The sequence below is a fragment of the Psammomys obesus genome, unplaced genomic scaffold, assembly GCF_907164565.1.
Source record: "Psammomys obesus unplaced genomic scaffold, mPsaObe1.curated_primary_1811, whole genome shotgun sequence".
Taxonomy (NCBI): domain Eukaryota; kingdom Metazoa; phylum Chordata; class Mammalia; order Rodentia; family Muridae; genus Psammomys; species Psammomys obesus.
The window spans coordinates 623,907-644,183 of record NW_026590809.1 but is presented as its reverse complement, the minus strand read 5'-3'; the positions used below and the strand labels follow the sequence as shown (position 1 = coordinate 644,183).

The window sequence follows — 20,277 nt, the reverse complement described above, 5'->3', positions numbered from 1 at the left end:
AGGTTTTGTTTTTGTTTTTATTTTCTGCTAATAGTCTTTCATGGGTTACAAGAATACTAGCAAATTCTCATGCCCTATGGGCTTGTATTCTACTGTCTATGCTTCCTCATTCCCTAGTCATTTATCTCTTAGGTATTAGAACCTTGTTTCACGTTTAATTTTGCTTAAGCAACTTGAAAACTAACATAATTTTATTCAGACTTTAATCATTGTCTCCTTTTGGAGAGCCATGACAATGCTGACTCCATTTTGATCTAAGCATGGAACACTTACACTTACTTAAAGGACCTTTGTTTCAGTTTCTAAGGAAGTAATTATTATTGTAGTTGACTGTTCTTTGACCTTTTGTTCCCTGTGCAAGGAACAAGAGTTCCCTAAGATAAGGTTGTCATGTTGGCTCTGTATACACTTGGAGCATATAAAGGTTGGCTGGAGAGAATAAACTCAGCTTCAATCTTTGCTGAAGTCCGGTTAACTTTGTCTCACTTTGTTTTCTTTCTTAATCCTCACGGCCTCTCTCGTAGTATACACTTATCTGACTGCGTGGGCTCGAGAAAGAGGGAAAGAAGGACACCGCTGGAGAAGAGAGTGCTCAAGAAACAGAGAATAGCAGTGAGTAACAAAAGATGGGGCAGGGAAATAGTAGAATTTTATTTGCCCAAATATTGAAAAACGTGCTGAGAGCTCGAATTAGTCAGCAACAACTTGTTAAATTTTTTGCAGTTCATTGAGGAAGTTTGTCTCTGGTTCCAGGTTGGTTGAAGGGACTGTGAATTTATCCACGTGGGAGAAATTCTGAAGGTGGATACAGGATCATTATGATGTTCATGGACCTGAAAAAAAATGCCTGTGAATACTTTCACCATGTGGACTTTAATTAGAGATTTATTAGACCCCAGACATGAGACCATAACATTTCAAGATCTGTTAAAACTCTCTGCGACTACTGTACCTGCCAGAGGAGAAAAATGAAAGTAAAGAAATTCCATCTGCTCCGCCGCTTTTACAGGGCAAGGCAGAAGACATTATGAATCTCTAGATCCAGGGGATGAGGCAGAAGGAAGCAACTGAATATAATGATGACTGGCCTCCCACAGTTACTGCATATACTGTACAAGAGAATATTTTACTTAGCAAAAAACATAGAAAGGATAGGGCAAATAAATTACAATTGCAATTGGAAAAAATGCAAGGACAGTTACAGGAACTTTTGGTGAACTTTGACTCAGAGAATGAAGAGGTAGAGAATGAATTTCCACCCCCATCACCACCTCCTATTTATCAAGAAAAGGTTACATCTAAGCTGTCTTTAGTGGCGCTTATGCAGCCTAAAGGACAAAAGCCTTTATCTCTTAACATATGGCCTTCTCACTGGCCTAAACAACCTGCCATGACTAAGTTACAGGGCGTAGGACAGAGTCAAAGCCCAGAACAAAGCAGTGATGTTCTCACTTGGAAAGATGAGGAAGGTAATTGAGGTCCGTTTCAGCCATATCTAGTTGAGGGGCTACCTGTTAATGTCTGGGGAAGGGGCGTTGAAGATGGGATTATTAATGCATAGTGCCAGGGATTAAGTTACAACACAGGTGCTATAGCGAAGACTTCCACCTGCAAAGGATTAGGGAAATTCAAGCAGTGTCGACAAACACCTATTATACACGAAAAGAGACCATATAGGGAAGGTTTGGGGTGTTTTCCCCAGGGGCCTTTGACATGCCTACACTCCATGCAAATAAGATTACCTGGAAATCTGATACTCCTGTTTGGGTTGATCAATGGCCTTTAGCCAAGAAAAGATACAGGCTGCTCAACAACTGGTGCAGGACCAATTACATAGCAGCCACATTGAATTGTCAAATTCTCCATGGAATTCTCTTATATTTGTAGCTAAGAAAAAAATCTGGTAAATGGAGATTATTGCAGGCCTGAAGGAAAGTTAATGAAAGTATGGAATTGATGGGTGCTTTGCAACCTGGATTGCCTAGTCCTATTGCTATTCCTAAAGGAACTTATAAAATCATTATAGATTTAAAAGATTGTTTTTATACTATTCCTCTACATCCTAAAGACTGTAAAAGATTTATGTTCAGTGTTCCTTCTATTAATTTTAAAGAAACAATGAAACATTATCATTGGAAAATCTTACCACAGAGAATGGTCAATAGTCCCACCTTGTTTCAAAAATTTGTAGCTCAAGTCCTGACTCCTATTATACAGAAATATAAAGAATTATATATTATTCATTATATGGATGACATTTTAATAGCCAGAAAAGATCAGAATGTAGTTTTTCATACTTTTTCACAAATGAAAATAGCTCTTGAGGATGCAGGGTTTAAAAATTCCTCCAGAAAAAAAAAAAATCAAAAACAGGAACCTTATTAGTATCTTGGATATCAATTACAACCTAGAGTTATTATTTCTCAAAAGATGCAACTTAGAAAAGACCATTTGAAAACTTTAAATGATTTTCAAAAATTTTGGAGAGATATAAATTGGCTGAAACCATATTTGAAATTATCTACAAGACAGTTAAAACCTTTATTTGATATTTTAAAAGGTGATTCTAATCTCTTATCTCCACGACATTTAACAAAGGATGCTCGAATAGCACTTTCCAAAGTAGAAGAAGCTGTTCTAGCTCAATCAATTTCTTATATAGGTTATGGGGCTCCTTTTAGGGTTAATAATATTGGCTACCAAATATGCACTGCAGCAGTGTTTTGGCAAACTGCTCCTATTATGTGGATACATCTTCTCACCTCACCTGCTAAGGTTTTAACCCCTTATTATGAAGCTATATAGCCACGTTGGTTCAATTTGGAAGAACTGAGTCTCATGAATATTTTGGTCCCAGAATATATTTTGGTCCCTTTTTCTAAAATAAAAATTTCTTGGCTTATGCAAAATACATATGATTGGCCTATAGCATTTGCACTTTTTACAGGAAACATTGATGATCATTATCCTAAAGATAAGTTAATTCAGTTTGCAAATATGCATGATTTTATTTTTATGAAGAATATTAGTTCTCATCCAATAAAAAAAACGTTGCTTTGGTGTTTACAGATGGATCATCTAATGGAAAGGTTATATATATTATAAATAACAAAAGATATTTACTTTCTAGTAAAAGTACTTCAGCACAAGTGGTAGAATTAGTCGCTGTGGCTGCTGTTTTCATGTCATTAGAGGACTGTTCCTTTAACCTACATGCTGACAATCAATATGTGCTAGAGCTTTATCAGTTTTTGAAACAGTAGCTAATCTTGAAACTACTAATAAATTAACTGTGCAATTATTTTTACAAATTCAGTGGTTGATGAGAATTAGAATTATTTTACTGCACATCGTAGAGCACATGCAGGATTACCTGTACCTCTAAGTCATGGTAATGAACAAGCTGATTTTTAACTCGTTAGTGTGTAGGACTAACAGCTGTTCAACAAGCTACGTGTTCACATGCTCTACATCATCAAAATAGTCATAGCCTACAATGCCAATTTACAATTTCTAGAAAATCTGTGAGAAAAAATGTAAAACAATGCTCTTCTCGTCCCATCCATCTTACAGTCTCATATTATGGAGTTAACCCAAGAGGACTAGTGCCTAATCAATTATGACAGATAGATGTTACACATATTAATGACTTTAGAAAATTAAAATTGTACATGTTACAACAGATACTTTCACTAGATTTCTTGTAGTAACTGCCCAAACTGGGGAAGCAACAAAGAATGTTATTCATCATTGTCTAAAATATTTTTTTCAATTCTGGGATTGCCTAAGAGTATTAAAACTTGATAATGGAACTTGTTACTAGTAAAGCTTTTGCAAATTTCTGTTTGAAATTTCAAATTGAACATAAAACAGGAATTCCTTATAATCCACAAGGGCAAGGAATTGTGGAAAGAGTACATGGCACCATCAAATCTCAGCTAAAAAAAGAGGGGGCTATATCCCCTAACACTTCATAATTATTTACTACATACGCTTTCTATATTAAAGTTTCTAATTTTAAATACAAAAGGACAATATGCAGCACACAGATTTTGGCATCCTCAAACTAAACCTTCATTAGCCATGGTTAAGTGGAAAGATCTGTTAGATGTTCTTGGAATGGACCTGACCCCATACTCATATGGGGACGAGGTCATGTTTGTGGTTTTTTTTCACAGAGAGATGATGGAACCAGATGGTTACCTGAAAGATTGGTCTAGCATGCAGAACAACTTGAAGATTTAGTTCCTGATATGGTGCCTCTTGACAATGTCAGTGGCGATGTCTGACATTTACTGGGCCTATGCACCTGATCCTCCTCTGCTGCACCCTGCTTCTTGGGCTGGTCCAGAGATACTGTGTCTTCTAATGACACATACCTGTTAGGTTTTCCCTGGACTAAGCAACAAGTGACTTTACAATCAATTGATTATTCTGACATCAGTATTGCTGTTCCCATAAATTTTGCAAAGAATGCTACAAAGAAAGGATATGTTGGGAGAGATCCAAGATGGTGGTGCCAGGAGGGCACTGGGTCTGACAAGCAGGACAGCAGTGACTACACAGCAACCAACAGACTGAACTCTGGGCCCTAAAATACCAGTGATTGTGTTTCCCAGGTGAGAGGAAACCCCATGGTGTGGGAAGCAATAGGATTCAGGTCACCCAGCTAAACCTGGGAAGAATTCAGCCCAGAGCCACATGCCTGCCTGCTCTGATCACCATCCCACACTGAACTGTGGGCACCACAACATCAGAGACTGGTATTTCCAGTCAAGAGAAAACCCCATGGTGAAGGAAGCAATCAGGACTGACATCACGTCACCAAGACAATCCCTGGAAAAGGTCCTGGGGTCCAGCAGGCACTCAGCCGCCAACCCAGAGACCTGCTTGTGCACCAGACTCATTGTCCCAGACAGAACTGTGGACTCCAGGGCACCAGAGACTGAGTTTCTCTGACAGGAGGAAACCCGTGATGAGATAAACATCAAGTCCAATCTCAGGACATTCAGCCAACCCCCCCTTCCCCAGCCCTGAAAAGTTCTCAGGAAAAGTTCCTGGGTTCCTGCAGGTACATAGTCACCAGAGCAGTGCAACTTGCCTGTACCTTTGTGGTGTATTCACCATCCCAGATGGAACTGTGGACCCTAAAATACCACAGACCTGGTCTCCCTATAGAGAGGAAACTTCACAGTGGGGGAAACATCAGGTACAACCTCAGGAAACCCAGCTCCATAAAAGTTTCTGGGTCCCCAGAGAGTCAAGCCTCCTGCTGCATGCAGGAGTGCTGTGCTCACCTGCCACTGATTACTGCTTGGGCACAGAGCTCTAACCTCAAACCTACAGAAGCCTGAGAGCCACTGGATCAGCCCCCAGATACTGCTCCAAGGTGCAACCAGTTATCCCTAGCTAAAACTGAACAAACAATGGGGCTCCCTGGTTCTTCAAGAGGGCTGTGCTCAGCAAACACAGTGTAAAAGCAGCTGCAGCCATTCAATAAATTCAGAGCAAGAACCCCAGCAGCAGGGCAACTGTATCTGGAGAGAGGACAGTCCCCCTGACTAGCAATGACCACAGTTACCTCAGAGGTCTATAGGCCTGAGGAGAACTGTGGCAATTCCTGAGAAGCACCGTTATTTGGTTGACCATACCCACAAAGCTGAGGAGGCCTCCTTCAGAATCCTGCCAAGGGGATTCTCCCCTCCCCAGGATTTCAGCAAGCACCAGAAACTAACAGCCAATACCTGAGACAGCCAGATGGGTAGAGGTCAGCGTAAAAGCACAAGCAACTAAAGGCAAAGCAATATGGCATCCCCAGAACCAAGTTATCCAGAGTCAAGTAGGCCTGAACACTCTAACATAAGTGAAATTGAAAAAGATGGCCTTACATCTATACTTATGAAGAGGATAATGGAGTAAACAAATAAAATGCATAAGGAAATAGCAGAAGATAAAGTCAAACAGATTATGGCCATACATAAAGAAATACAGGAAGATGCAGTAAAACAGTTTCTGGCCTTCAGAGAGGAAATGATTAAATCACTGAAAAAAGAAACAGAGGAATGTTCAAACAAACAGGTGAAGGAATTGAAGAAAAAACAAGAAAATACAGTCAGAAGGGTGAAGGAAATCAACAAAATGGCTCAAGACATGAAGATAGAATTGGAAAAATTGAAGAAAACACAAATGGAGGAAATTATGGAGAGGAAGAACTTAGGGAAGAAAAAAGGAACTACAGAGGTAAGCATAACCAATAGACTACAAGAGATGGAAGAACAAATCTCAATTGTGGAAGATACAATGAAAGACAACAATGTAAAAGAAAATGATAAATCTAAAAAAATTACTAACACAAAACATCCAAGAAATCCAAGACAACATAAAAAGACAAAACCTAAGAATAATAGGAATAAAAGAAAAGGAAGATTCCCATCTCCAAGGCCCAGAAAATCCTTTCAAAACAATCATAGAAGAAAATTTCTCTCCCATTTAAAGGAGAGGCCTATAAGCATACAAGAGATCTACAGAACACCTAATAAATTAGACCAGAAAAGAAAATCTTCCTGCTGCATAATAATCAAAACAGTAAGTATATAGAACAAAGAAAAAAATACTAAAAGCTGCAAGGGAAAAAGGCCAAGTAACATATAATGGCAAACTCATCAGAATCATATCTGACTTCTCAACGGAGACTATGAAAGCCAGAAGGGCCTGATATCATGCAAACCCTAAGAGAACACAGATGTCCGCCCAGACTACTACACCCAGCAAAACTCTCATTCATCATAGATGGAGAAAACAAGATATTCAATGACAAAAAAAAAAAAAAAATTTAACCTACCCACAGATCAAGCATTACAGAAGATACTAGAAGGAAAAATACAACCCAGGAAAACTAACTACTTTCAGGAAATAAATAACATCACTACAGCAAAACTAAAAGTAGCCAAGCACATAAACACACTACCACAACCAACAGCAAAATCAAAGGATCAAACAACCACTGGTCATTAATCTCTCGCAACATCAACGGACTCAATTCTCCAATAAAAAGACACAAACTAACAGAATGAATGTGTAAACAAGACCCAACAATCTGTTGCATACAAGAAACACACCTAAGGCACAAAGATAGATATTACCTGAGAGTAAAGGGCTGGAAGACAGTTTTCCAAGCAAATGGAGGCAAGAATCAAGCAGGAGTAGCCATTCATATATCTAATAAAATAGACTTTCAACCAAAATTAATCAAAATAAATGGGGAAAAGAATTTTCAAAGAAAAATTCCACCAAGAAAACATCACAATCCTGAATATCTATGCCGCAAATACAAGGGCACCCACATTTGTCAAAGAAACACTAATAAAATTTAAACCACTCATAGATCTCCACCAAACTAATAGTGGGAGACTTCAATACCGCACTCTCAATGAAGGACAGGTCAACAAAACAGAAATTAAACAAAGAAACAATATTAGTCATGAATCAAATGGTCCTAACAGACATCTACAGAACCTTACACCCAAACACAAAAGAATTTACCTTCTCAGCGCCTCATGGAACCTTCTCCAAAATAGATCAAATAGTTGGTCACAAAGCAAGCCTCAACAGATACAAGAAGATTGAAATAATCCCTGGTATCCTATCTGATCACCCTGGACCAAAGCTGGACCTCAATCAACAACAACTGAAATAGCAAAAAGCCTACACACACATAGAAACTGAACAACTCACTACTTGATGACAGCTGAGTTAGGGAAGAAATAAAAAAAGAAATTAAAGACTTCCTAGAATTCAATGAAAATGAAGGCACAACATACCCAAATTTACGAGACACAATGAAAGCAGTGCTAAGAGGAAAATTCTTAGCACTAAGTGCATTCAAGAAGAAATTAGAAGCATCTCATTCAAGCAACTTAATGTCTCACCTGAAAGCCTGAAAAAAAAAGAAAAAGAAGCAGACACACCCAAGAGGAGTAGATGGCTGGAAATAATCAAACTCGGGGCTGAAATCAATAAATTAGAAAGAAATACCTTCAGCAAAGTGGCTGGATACAAAATTAATAAAAAAAAAATCAGTAGCCGTCCTATGTGCAAAAGACAAAAGGGCCGAGAAAGAAATCAGGGAAACAACACTTTTCACAATAGCTACAAAGGACATAAAGTACCTTGGTGTGACTTTAACCAAGCAAGTCAAAGACTTGCATGAATAAAACATTTCCAGTCTCTGAAGAAAACATTAGAAGAAGATATCAGAAGATAGAAAGATCTCCCATGCTCATGGCTTGGCAGGATTAACATAGTAAAATTGGCCATCTTACCAAAAGCAATCTACGGAGTCAATGCAATTCCCATCAAATTACCAACACAATTCTTTACAACCTGGAAAGAAAAATTCTCATCTTCATATTGAATAACAAGAAACCCAGAATCGCTAAAACAGTCCTCTACAATAAAAGATCTTCTGGAGGTATCTCCATCCCTAATTTCAAGCTGTACTACAAAGCAACAGTAGTAAAAACTGCATGATACTGACATATAAACAAAATGGTGGATCAATGGAATCAGAAGACCCAGAAATAAACCCACACACTTATGGACACCCGACTTTAGACAAAAATGCCAAAACCATACAATGGAAAAAAGATAGCATCTTCAACAAATGGTTCTGGTCTAACTGGATATCTACAAGTCAAAAAATGCAAATAGATCCATATTTATCACCCTGTGCAAAACTAAAGTCCAAGTGGATCAAAGACCTCAATATAAAACCTGAAACACTAAATCTGTTAGAAGAAAAAGTGGGGAAGAGCCTTGAATTCATTGACACAGGAGACAACTTCCTGAATAGAACACCAACAGCACAGGCTCTAAGATCATCAATCAATAAATGTGACCTCATGAAACTGAAAAGCTTCTGTAAAACACAGGACAGTATCATCAGAACAAAATGACAACCTACACACTGGGAAAGGACCTTCACCAACCCTATATCTGACAAAGGGCTAATATCTAGAATATATAAAGAACTCAAGAAGTTAAACAGCAACAAATCAAGTAATCCAATTAAAAATGGTTACAGAGCTAAACAGAGAATTCTCTATAAAGGAATATAGAATGGTAGAGAAATATTTAAAGACATGTTCAACATCCTTACTATCAGGGAAATGCAAATCAAAATGACCCTGAGATTTCACCTTACATGCATCAGAATGGCCAGGATTAAATACTGAAGTGTGAACACATGCTGGAGAGGATGTAGAGAAAGAGGAACCCTACTCTATTGCTGGTGAGAATTTAAACTTGTAAAACCACTTTGAAAATCATTCTGGAACTTTCTCTGACAATTAAGAATAATGATACCTCAAGATACAGCTATACTACTCCTAGGCATATATCCAAATATGCTCAACTATACAACAAGGACATTTGTTCAACCATGTTTGTGGCAGTTTTTGTAATGCCAGGTTCATGGGACCCTCAGAGACCACCAGGAGACGACTTGATGCAATAGCAAGAAAGCTTTATTACAAGAGCAATCAAACTCAGGACCCAAGGCTCACAGACACAGCAGTAGAGAAGTAGGACCCCCAAGCTCTGAGGGAACAGGATTTTTAATGGGAAAGTCTGTGAGCAGGGGGTTTCCCTGGCAGCAAGCAGGGGGCACAGCCTTGGCATTACGGAATTGGGTGAAGTTTAACGGGGGGGGGGTGTGACCTTTTCTGAGGCACACAATCACAATGGCTAAGGCATATAATTACAATGGCTATTTTTCTAAACTATATCTGAAACATTGGGGAGAATTTTCCCACCAACTGATTCCCGTTGATTATTGCCAGGGAGTTTGTTTCTATTTTCTATGAAGCATTTATTCTGTATTATTTCCTGGAGGCTGTTGCTAGGAGAGTTAACTTTGTTCTCTGCCAAGTATACATTCTGTGATATTTCCTGGTACCTGAATTCAGCTCGAAGTCAAGATGGCTCTTTATTTTAAAATGGAGTTATACTCAGGCTAACTATACCCAGGCTAACTTAAACTCTTCACTTTATTCATAATAGCCAGAATCTGGAAACAACTCAGATGTCCCTCAACTGAGGAATGGATACAGATTGTGGTACATTTACACAATGGAATACTACTCAGCAATTAAAAACAAGGAAATAATGAAATTTGCAGGCAAATGGTGGGAACTAGAAAAGATCATCCTGAGTGAGGTATCCCAGAAGCAGAAAGTCACATGTGGTATAAACTCACTTATAAGTGAATATTAGACATAGAATATAGGATAATTATAATAAAATCTGTACACCTAAAGAAGCTAAGCAAGGAGAAGGACCCTGGGTAATATGCTCAATCCTCATTTAGTTAGGCAAAAGGGATGGGCATTGGAAGAGGGAGAAACAGGGCACAGGACAGGAGCCTACCACAGAGGGCCTCTGAAAGACTCTACCCAGCATGGTATCAAAGCAGATGCTGAGACTCATAGCCAAACTTTGGACAGAATGCAGAGAATCTTATGAAAGAAGGGGGAGATAGGAAGACCTGGAGGAGAGATAGTAGCTCCACAAGGAGAGCAACAGAACCAAAAAATTCTGGGCTCAGGGGTCTTTTCTGAGACTGATACTCCAACCAAGGACCATGCATGGATATAACCTAGAAAACCTGCACAGATGTAGCCCATGGCAGTTCATCGTCCAAGTGGATTCCCTAGTAATGGGAACAGGGACTGTCTCTGACGTGAACTCAGTGACCTGCTTCTTTAATCACCTCCCCCCTGAGAGGGGAACAGCCTTACCAGGCCACAGAGGAAGACAGTGCAGCCACTCCTGATAAGACCTGATAGGCTAGGATCAGATGGAAGAGGATGAGGACCTCTCCTATCAGTGGACTTGGGAAGGGGCAATGGTGAAATAGAGAGAAGAAGAGAGGGTACAATTGAGAGGGCACAAGGGAGGGAGTTACAGTTGGGATACAAATATAACAAACTGTAATTAATAAAAAAATTAATTTTTAAAGGTTCCATCACAATTAAACAAAATTCTACTGTAATCTAACTCTAAAAGTCTCTTATTAAAACTCTTAACTTAAAAAAAAAATAAAGGCTATGTTATCATCACATCACAAAGGTGAACTGCAAAATAATACTGATGAAAGATTAGAGCAGAGAATAAATGCTCTATATGAAACTATACACGTTTTTAGCAGATGAATTACAAGGTTTGCAAATTAGATCACGACTGCATTGTCATGCCATTATCAATGGATTTGTGTTACACCTTTAAAATATAATGATAGTTGTTTTGATTGGGAAAGGTTTAAAAAACATTTGTTGGAAATATGGCACATACTAATTTGTCTTTAGATTTCATTTGATTACAACAAGAAGCAATCCTCATGCAACAAGCCAAGCCATTAAACTTTAATGCAGCCGAAGCTACACAAAACTTTTTGAAACAATTTAAGAGTGTCTTGCCATCTTGGAGTCTGTTTTCTCATGGAATCAAAGGCATGATTGTCTTGGCAGGTCTTGTGCTGTTAATTCTTTTCTTTCTTCCCTGTTTGGTGCTATTGGGAGTGCAAAGTCTGATGGACTTAGCTGCAGCAATACATGGTCTAAGAAGTTTTATCCTCTCTGGTATAATTTTTTTGGGCTGGTAGACAATGACGGATAAGAGTTTGTGCAGATGCCTATCAACCCAAGACAGGGAAGTGAAGCATTGAAGACACTCACCCAATGAAGCGTAAAGGGATATCTTGCCAAACAGACCTAAGACAGGCACAGTCCTCTTTTATAAAATAAAGAAGAGGTAGATGTGCAGAACCATGAAAATGCTGACTCCATGTTGATCTAAGCTTGCAGCTGTTACACTTAAAGGACCTTTGTTTCAGTTTCTAAGAAAGTAAGACATTATTTTGTTCCTATATTGTTGACTGTTCTTTGACCTTTTGTTCCCTGTGCAAGGAACAAACTTCCTTCATGAGTTCCCTAAGATAAGGTTGTCCTGTTAGTTCTGTATATAATTGGAGCATATAAAAGTTGGCTTGGGAGAAATAAACTCAGCTTCAATCTTTGCTGAAGTCCGGTTAACTTTGGTTAACTTTGTCTCACTTTGTTTTCTTTCTTAATCCTCATGCCTTCTCTTGTAGCACATATAACACACCTGACTGAGCGAGCTCGGTCATCAACTCACATGACTTTGTACCACCTTCATGTGCTTTTCCTTAACATACTTTTGCAAAACTATTTTTGAGGTAGGTTCTAATATTGCAAATTTCTGAGGCTTTCAAATTAGAGAATATTTAATTCTGTCCTTTTAATGTCTAGTGTCATGAAATAAATACTTTAAGCATTTTTTTTTCTTAATTGGGCTGTTCTGAGGGGAAAAATACAGATATTTGATCACATGATCAAGGCTGAATATTAAATGAATGAATAAAATTCGAAAGCCCTCTGTGCAAACTACCTGCTTCAAAGGGAGATGCAGTTTGTAAATAAATAACACAGTTTGGATTTTCAAATTCCCTTCAAAGGACTATGGATAAAAACTTTGTTTCAAAAGAGGCCGCAGCACTCCATACTTGGGGATGGTAAGCAGAGTAGAAGGTGTTCTCTGAGTTATTAAGGGAAAACCCCAAAGGGTTGTGGGTCTTTAATCCCTTTTTTTCTCTTTGGCTTCCTGCATGTGGGTAAGAGACTGATTTCCTCACTTCTATCATGGTGTGCCCTGCTACAGGCTCAGGATAGTAGGGCTAATGGATCACAGAACAGAATTTTCAGAAGTGCAAACTAAAATAAACCATTTCCCTTAATAATTATAATAATTTTAATGATGGAAAATCTATACACATGGAGACATTTCAAGGACAGTAAGTGGTATGATTGGCTCATCTTTACCCTGGATAGATTTACCTACAAAGGACAAAACCCAAGGATTCCCCTCCTTTCCTTACAAGTAATCATTATTGTTATTGTTTTTTTGACACGGAGATAAGGCTTATCTTTTTCTCTAGGATGAAAGGGCATTTGATCAGCCAATCAGGACTCTCCACTTTATAATTTCACCTTTGTGCAGGGACACTTGGCCCTCTACACACAGCCTCAGGTTTGTAAAGAACAGGGACAGACACAGCACTTCCTTCATGAACACTGCCGTTCCCTGCCTCAGGACCTTCATGTCTGACCTCAAGATGGAATTAAGTGACCCTGGCACTAAAGTCTTTCTGAATGTCTGGCTCTAAGAAATGTCTCAGACTTTGCCCTTCTCCCCAGTATGTGGAAGAAAACTTCTCATTTTTCTCAGACTCATCTTTCAGTTTAAAAATGCCATTAGCTCAGCTCATTATGGGATGTTTACATGTGATACTTAACTTTCGAAAACCTAGGGATTTTCTGTTTGCCTTTGATATTCAGTTATGTGATTTTACTGCAGGGAGCTATGTCTTTTTACTTTTTTGTTATTTCTCTCCTTTAACTTTCTCTGGACATTTCAGTATGAAATCTTTCATATTCTTTAAATTCTTTTAAACTTATTTCTTAATGATTCTACTTCAAATGTTTAATTTTCATAACTAATATATCTTGTCCTAAAACTTTCTTGTCCCTGTTTGATACTGCTGATATCATCATCATCCCTCACTACCTTTTGTCTGTCAAAACCCTCAAAGCAGGTTGCTGCCTTTTTTTTTTTTCTTTTGAACTATTTGAACTCTTTAAAGGTCTTATTTTTGTGCTTACAAGTGCTTATGGCATGAGGTTACTCACTATACTGTCTGGCAATTCAGACAGAGATCGAGAGTACAAAAATTAGCAAAACAATACAATAAACAATAAAACTGATAGAAATGAGCCAATTCAAGCCCAATTAGAGCATGGAAATGCAGGTTTACTGGGAGCAGCTCTCAGGCGTGTTCATCCACATCACAGGAGGTGTTCAGTGAAGTTACCATACAGAGGGAGACAGAAAAGCAGGGGGGCAGAGAGAGGAAGTGGGCAGAGAGCAGGAGGTGGACCGAAATGTCTGCATTATACAGTGAAGAGCCTCTGGGGGAGAAGCCCAGCCCCTGGGCTAGAGAGTGCAGGGTAGAGGGCAGGGCATGCCAGTTGTGCCTACCAACAAGTAGTGACTGCAGGATGCTGAAAGAATCTGGAGGCCAGGTCCACTTTGGATAAAAAGGGACCTTGGCTGCTTGTGCTGGGTCTGAATTCCAACACCTCAGCCTTTTGTTGATAATACAAGAATAAAAGGTAATGTGATCATCTAGGACTACTTCCTACTGACATTGGGGTGTCATTAGTATGGGGGTCCAAAGAGCTGTAATATTAGCCAAGCCTGGGAAGAGCAGGCTGTTTTACTTGCTGTTTGCATTGTGGGGCCAACCTGGGCTAGCCACTTTTGGAACTGCCCTAAATGCAGATTTTGAAGAAACACCTGGACTTGCCAGAATTCTGAGATAGATGTATATATTAGGAGCAGGAGATTAAGTTAAGGAGTTTAGGAAGAAAAATTTTGTTCTTGGGTGTACATTTGAAACTTTTAGGACCATGGTCTTAGTATTTGGAGTGGTGGGTGTTTCAGGACCAGGGAAATAGGCAGGTGGGGAGGAAACCAGGCTGTTGATTAACAGTACTTATCTGGAGTCCATTTGACCTGTGAGAGGTGAATTCAAGTGGATTTCCTAAAGCTTACAAGAATCTTTTTTTTTTAATTCACAAAAGAATCAAATTTTAGATATGTTAGTATTACTAGTGTTTACAATCTGTGTTGAAAACCACATGTAGAGAAGGCAGTAAGCTCATGCCTTTGTGCCATAGTAGAAGCTTGGGAAACTGTTCAAAATCTTGAACTTTTGATTATGAAGTATATTGTATAGTGGAAGGTTTTACCAGAGTTAGACTAATAATTTACCAGATCTCCACTAATTAATGTCAAATTTCTGAACAGTCTTAATACAACAGTAGCATAGTGAGAGGAAGAAATCTGAAGCATTTTTCATTCCTTTCTTTTTTGGGGGGTTGGGGTGCTGATCATTTCCATACAGGATTTCTCTGTGTAGTCTTAGCTATCCTGGACTCACTTTGTAGATCAGGCTGGCCTCAAACTCACAGAGAACCACCCGCCTCTGTCTCCTTGAGTGCTGGGATTTAAGGTGCACTACGGCACCTAGCTTTTCAGTCCTTTTCTATACCTTAAATTACCTCCTTATTGCCATTGAAGTCATTGTGTCCTCCAACCCTCATAACTTGCATTTACCAACTTTAAAACATCTTAGACCCTCAGACCCTTTCTTAGATACTCACTTTCTTAGATCCTCATAACTTAAGCTCGTGTATGCTCAGAACCAAAGTGTTAACACCTTTTCTTATCTAATTATTCCCATGAAACACAGAGAGTTGATTACTGGGAGCAGTCATTGTACTGTGAATTCCTTAGATAAAGAAAAGAGTAAAAAGTTACTTCTTTTATTAGTCTAGTCTTCAAACACATCAGAGACCCGAGACAGATAAATTATAGCAGGAAGTATGGTTCAAATGGCCTATATATCAACTATAATGACAGAGGTTACCCATTACACAGCTGTCCCACTAGGTTTCTGTGGTGTTGATGACTTCGTTAAGAGGACAGGTCCCAGGGCAGCATCTTTATTCAATTGCCAGGCTCTGACAAACTTTTCTGTGAAGCAGAAACTTGGGAATGCTGTCCTAGGCAAAGTAAGGCAGTTAGTTTTCTAGTGTCCTGCCTGTTTACAGTTTAAACAGAGTCCTAGCAGCAGGCAGCATTGGGGCAGTCTTTCCCACTGGTTAGTGTAGCACAATCCAGGTGGAGTTCTTTGTCATTGTGCCCATATCTTACCTTGGTGGGGGATCATTGCTAGGATTTGGGAGTCTCTGTCAAAAACCATTCTTAATTCTTTCAAGTAACTTCTCTGATTCATAGGGAAAAGCATATTATGATTTTTCTTAAAATTATAACTCATCAGCCTGTAAGGAATCTGTACTGGGAAACGTTGGGAAATGGAAGTTTAAAGTAACTCATCTGCCACATTTGAAGCCATCTCCATGTGGAGGTTTTTTGATGCTCATCATCTTCTTTGAGGTAGGGGGTGCTTCCAGAAGATGACCTGTCTCATTGTTAAAGAATGTTTAAAATAATAAAGTCACTTTTAAATGCCATATTCTGTAGGTCTCTGAAATTTTTGAAGACTAACTATCTTTATATAATTGATTGGTCTACAAAATCATATCTATCTGTTAAACCTAAGATGTATACTACTGTGATAAATTAGACTAGTGTCTGACATGACTATGAGTTGATTAACTAGTAATTAACTTGCACTACTTAATATCCTAACCAGTTTTTAATAGTTTAAAAGTATTGGAAGTAACCTTGACTTTCTATCAATATACTAAAGCTTATACCAATGTATCAAAAATAGACTTATTTTTGCATCAATATGCAAAATATTATACCAGAGTTAAAATTAACCTTATTTGAGAATAACAAATAAAACTCTAAGTTGAGTAGATTCAATAATCAACCTTTTGTCTTATTCCTGTAAGATATCCCCGTATACTCCTTTCTTTTTAACCCTTCTCCCTTATCTAAGAAAGAAAGGTAGAAAAAAGAAAAAGTAAAAGAGAGAAATCCCTGAGTATAACCTTGTTTCACTCTGACTAAGATCATTAATAACTTATAAACATCTCCCAATGGCAATAAATATTTGTAGCCATAGAAAACAACCAAAAACATACCCAATCCCCTTTAAGGAAAATTGGACATCGTTCTCATGTATTTCTTCCAGCTGACATTTTGGACATGCAGAAATCCTGTTAGGAAGCCCAAAGAAAATTGGTGGAAATTGGTTAATTAAGAAGCAGTAACATTTGTGGTACAGTCTTTGAATGTTGAGAAATTTCAGGCTTAATAAAAGTCCTGTTTGGAACAGTCTAAAATGCTAGACCAATTAAGATTAGTAGCTTTCTTCAAAAATCTCTCGGGAGCAGGCTTTGATGAGAGACAGCAACTGAAGCAGTTGAGGCAGGAACAAGCAGAATGCTGGAACATTCAAGATGCTGGAACAGATGTGTCAATGTCTCAGCATGCTGAAGGATGAATCCTGTAAGGTTTGATCCAGCATTTCCAGTGTCCCGTTCTTTTGTTCTGCAAACATATAATTTCTCAGAAGCATTATAGAGTTCAAAAATTATAAATGTATGAGTAAAAAATTTTCAAGGGATAAGGAAAAAAAGTGAAACAAAAAACAAAGGCTGGGAACTACCCAACACCTTGAAGAATCAGAGCATGTGGATTTCAGCTCCTAGATTCACCAGTTAGGAAGAATTTTGTTGTAAAATGTAGGTGCAGTTTTCTGACTCTCCATTCTGCCAGGGAGTATAAATGGCTTGTTTTCTTGGGCCTGTGGTGGCAGTAAGTGCTTACCCATCAGGTGCCTTGTGTCTTGTGCCTAGAGGCTATCACTACACCCACCAGAATTCTGACACTGATAAAATTATGGCAGAGACCAGTGCCTTTGCCATAAAATTCTTCCAGGTGCCCTTTGTTAGCTCACCAATTCCTGGCCATCTGTATGCTTTTGGAAACTCCTACTAGCCATCCATGTACTATCATTATCTGTAATTCTATCCTTTCAAGAAAGTTAAATAAATGAAGTCACATAGAGAATAACCGTGGGGACTGATTTTTCTCTCACTCATTGCATTCTCTGGGGAGTCATCCAGACTGTTGCATCCATGCCTCCCATTCCTGTTTTGCCTGTTGCATCCATGCCTCCCATCCCTGTTTTGCCTGTTGCATCCATGCCTCCCATCCCTGTTTTGCCAAACAGGATTCTGCAGTGTGGCTGTGCCACAACTTACTTGCCTGTTCATCCATTTAAGAACACCTGACTGCTGACTTTTTAGATATTAAAAATAAAGCTAATGTAAGCATTCATGTGCAGTTTTTTTTATGGATGTAAGCTTTTGTTTATCTGTGCTACATACCTCAGTACATTTGCTGAGTTGTATGGATGTGTATGTAATTCTGTATTTTTAATTTTGTTTTATTTTAGTTAGCTATTTGCCTGTGTGTGGATATGTGCTGGAGGTATCACATAGCCAGAAGCTGCAGTAAAAGGTGTTGTGAGCCGACCAACATGAGGAATCAAAGTCTGGTCACGTGGAAAAGAAGAGTGAGGTGGTAAGTGCTGAGCCACTTCTCCAGCACCGAGTATCATAACGTATATTTAAGAAACTGCCAAATTGTTTTCCAAAGTCACTGTGCCGTTTTAATTCTCAGAATGCACAATTATCTGGGTTCTCCACATCACAAGTAATTGGTGCAGTCGCCACTCCCTATTTCAGCCACTTATAGGCAGTTAGTGGAGCCTCACAAGGATTTTAATTTTTGCATTTTGCTAGTGGCACACAACACCGAAGAACTTTTCACATTCTCTTTTGTCATCTGTACTGCGAGGTGAAATGTCTCTTCATGACTTTTACCTTGTTTTTACTCCAGTATTTGATGCTTCACAGTGGAATTACTTGGCCGTCCATGGAATCTTAGCTTTAACTGTCAGTTTGACACAGCCAACAGTCATGGAGAAGAGAGGGCATTGCATATATCCTATTGGTCTGAGGGCATGTCTGTGAGAGAATGTCTTAACTGATAATTGATGTAATGGGTCCAGTTGACTGTGGCTTAGCAGCATCCATGGGCAGATGGTCATGAACTATTGTAAGAAAGCTAGTTAAGCATGATCCTGAAAGTAAGCCAGCAAGCATGAGTCCTCCATGGTTTCTGCATCAAGCTCCTGTTTGCCTGAGTTCCTGCCTGGAATTCCCTCAGTGAGAGGCTATGATCTGGATGTGTAAGGCGCAAAAGCCTTTTCCTCATCTAAGTTGCTTTGGATCAGATGGTTTTATCACAGCAACAAAAAGGAAGCTGGAACATAGTCCAATAAAAGAAAGACACATACTGTATCATTCCATTTGTGTAAGGCATTTAAATTAACAAAATTCATAGAATTCCTATAAAACAGAGGCTCATAATGGAGAGGAGGGAGCCAGGCAGCAATAGCAATGAGGGTTTAATCACACAAAATACAAAAGGTCTTGAGATACCCCGGGGGCAACATTATACCTGTGGTCAGCAGTGATGTGGTGCACAATAAAAAATGAGACAGTAAAAATTCACCTTGGGGAGGTCTTTCATTTGAATTGCAATGCTTCATATCAATAAGGCATTTTCACACACACACACACACACACACAAACACACACACACACAAAATAGTGGCAAAGTAATTTATTAAAGACTGAACTTTAGACTAATGAGATTATAACTTGCGAGCCTAGCGAAAGAACACAGATGATGTGTTTCTAACCAGTGGATTATAGTGGGTATGGTTGGGGCTGCCTGAATTATCACTACCAGTCCTTTGAACTGAGCCAGACAAAGGGGGTTCATTTAATAGAGGAGCTTCCAGAACTTTTACTCTGTTTCCCCCACAAAGGTAAGCATACCATGAAAAGAAGAGGCAAACTGAGCATGAAGAAAAAGGTCTATAGAGAGAAAGCCTCCAAGATAGTCATTGGAACAAGAAACTGTAAAATTAGTACTCAGAATCTGGCTGGAAGTAGGTCATGCAAATAGCATGTTTACTCATGTGTTTGTGTACTTTTATAAAAAAGAGCTGTTACATACATATTTGAGCCTGCTGGTGATGTTTGGGGAGGCTAAAGTAGAAATTATCCATCAAGGCATTAAAGCTTTGCAGAAAACACACGACTACCTAAAGCTCCAAAGTTGGCATTCAGTACTGATCACAAAGAAGCCCATGGAGGGGAAATGTAAGAACACAGTGAAATGAAGCTGTGTTCTCTATGCTGCCATCTAGAGCAGCACTTTGTTACATGGGAAGGAAAGATAGAAAGATTGTCCTAAAGTTTTTTTTTAATTTTCTATTAATTACACTTTATTCATTTTATATCCCCCCATAAGCTCCTCCCTCCTCCCCTGCTGATCCCACCCTCCCTCCCCTTTCTGCATGCATGCCACTCCCCAAGTCCACTGATAGGGGAGGTTCTCCTCTTCTTTCTGATCTTAGTCTATCAGTTCTCATCAAAAGTGGTTGCATTGTCCTAAAGTTTTAAGAAATTGAGGACTCTTGTGTTGTAGCTCTTTCTTTAAAACAAAACAAAAACAAAAGCAAAAACACATAGCTTGTTTTTCAACAACTTGAACCACATATTCTACTAAACAACCGCAGAAAATATC

General features: G+C 38.8%; 1 long non-coding RNA gene across 2 annotated transcripts in view; it reads left to right on the top strand.

Moving 5' to 3' along the window:
* Positions 1-379: 379 nt before the first annotated feature.
* The window catches only part of LOC129678288 (uncharacterized), a 41,337-nt gene continuing 21,439 nt past the window's right edge, over positions 380-20,277 (top strand). Inside the window, exons 1-3 of one of the 2 annotated variants that reach the window (XR_008720346.1) lie at positions 380-424; positions 525-612; positions 18,071-18,198. This is a non-coding gene — a long non-coding RNA (uncharacterized LOC129678288). The other variant, XR_008720345.1, reaches the window with a different exon arrangement.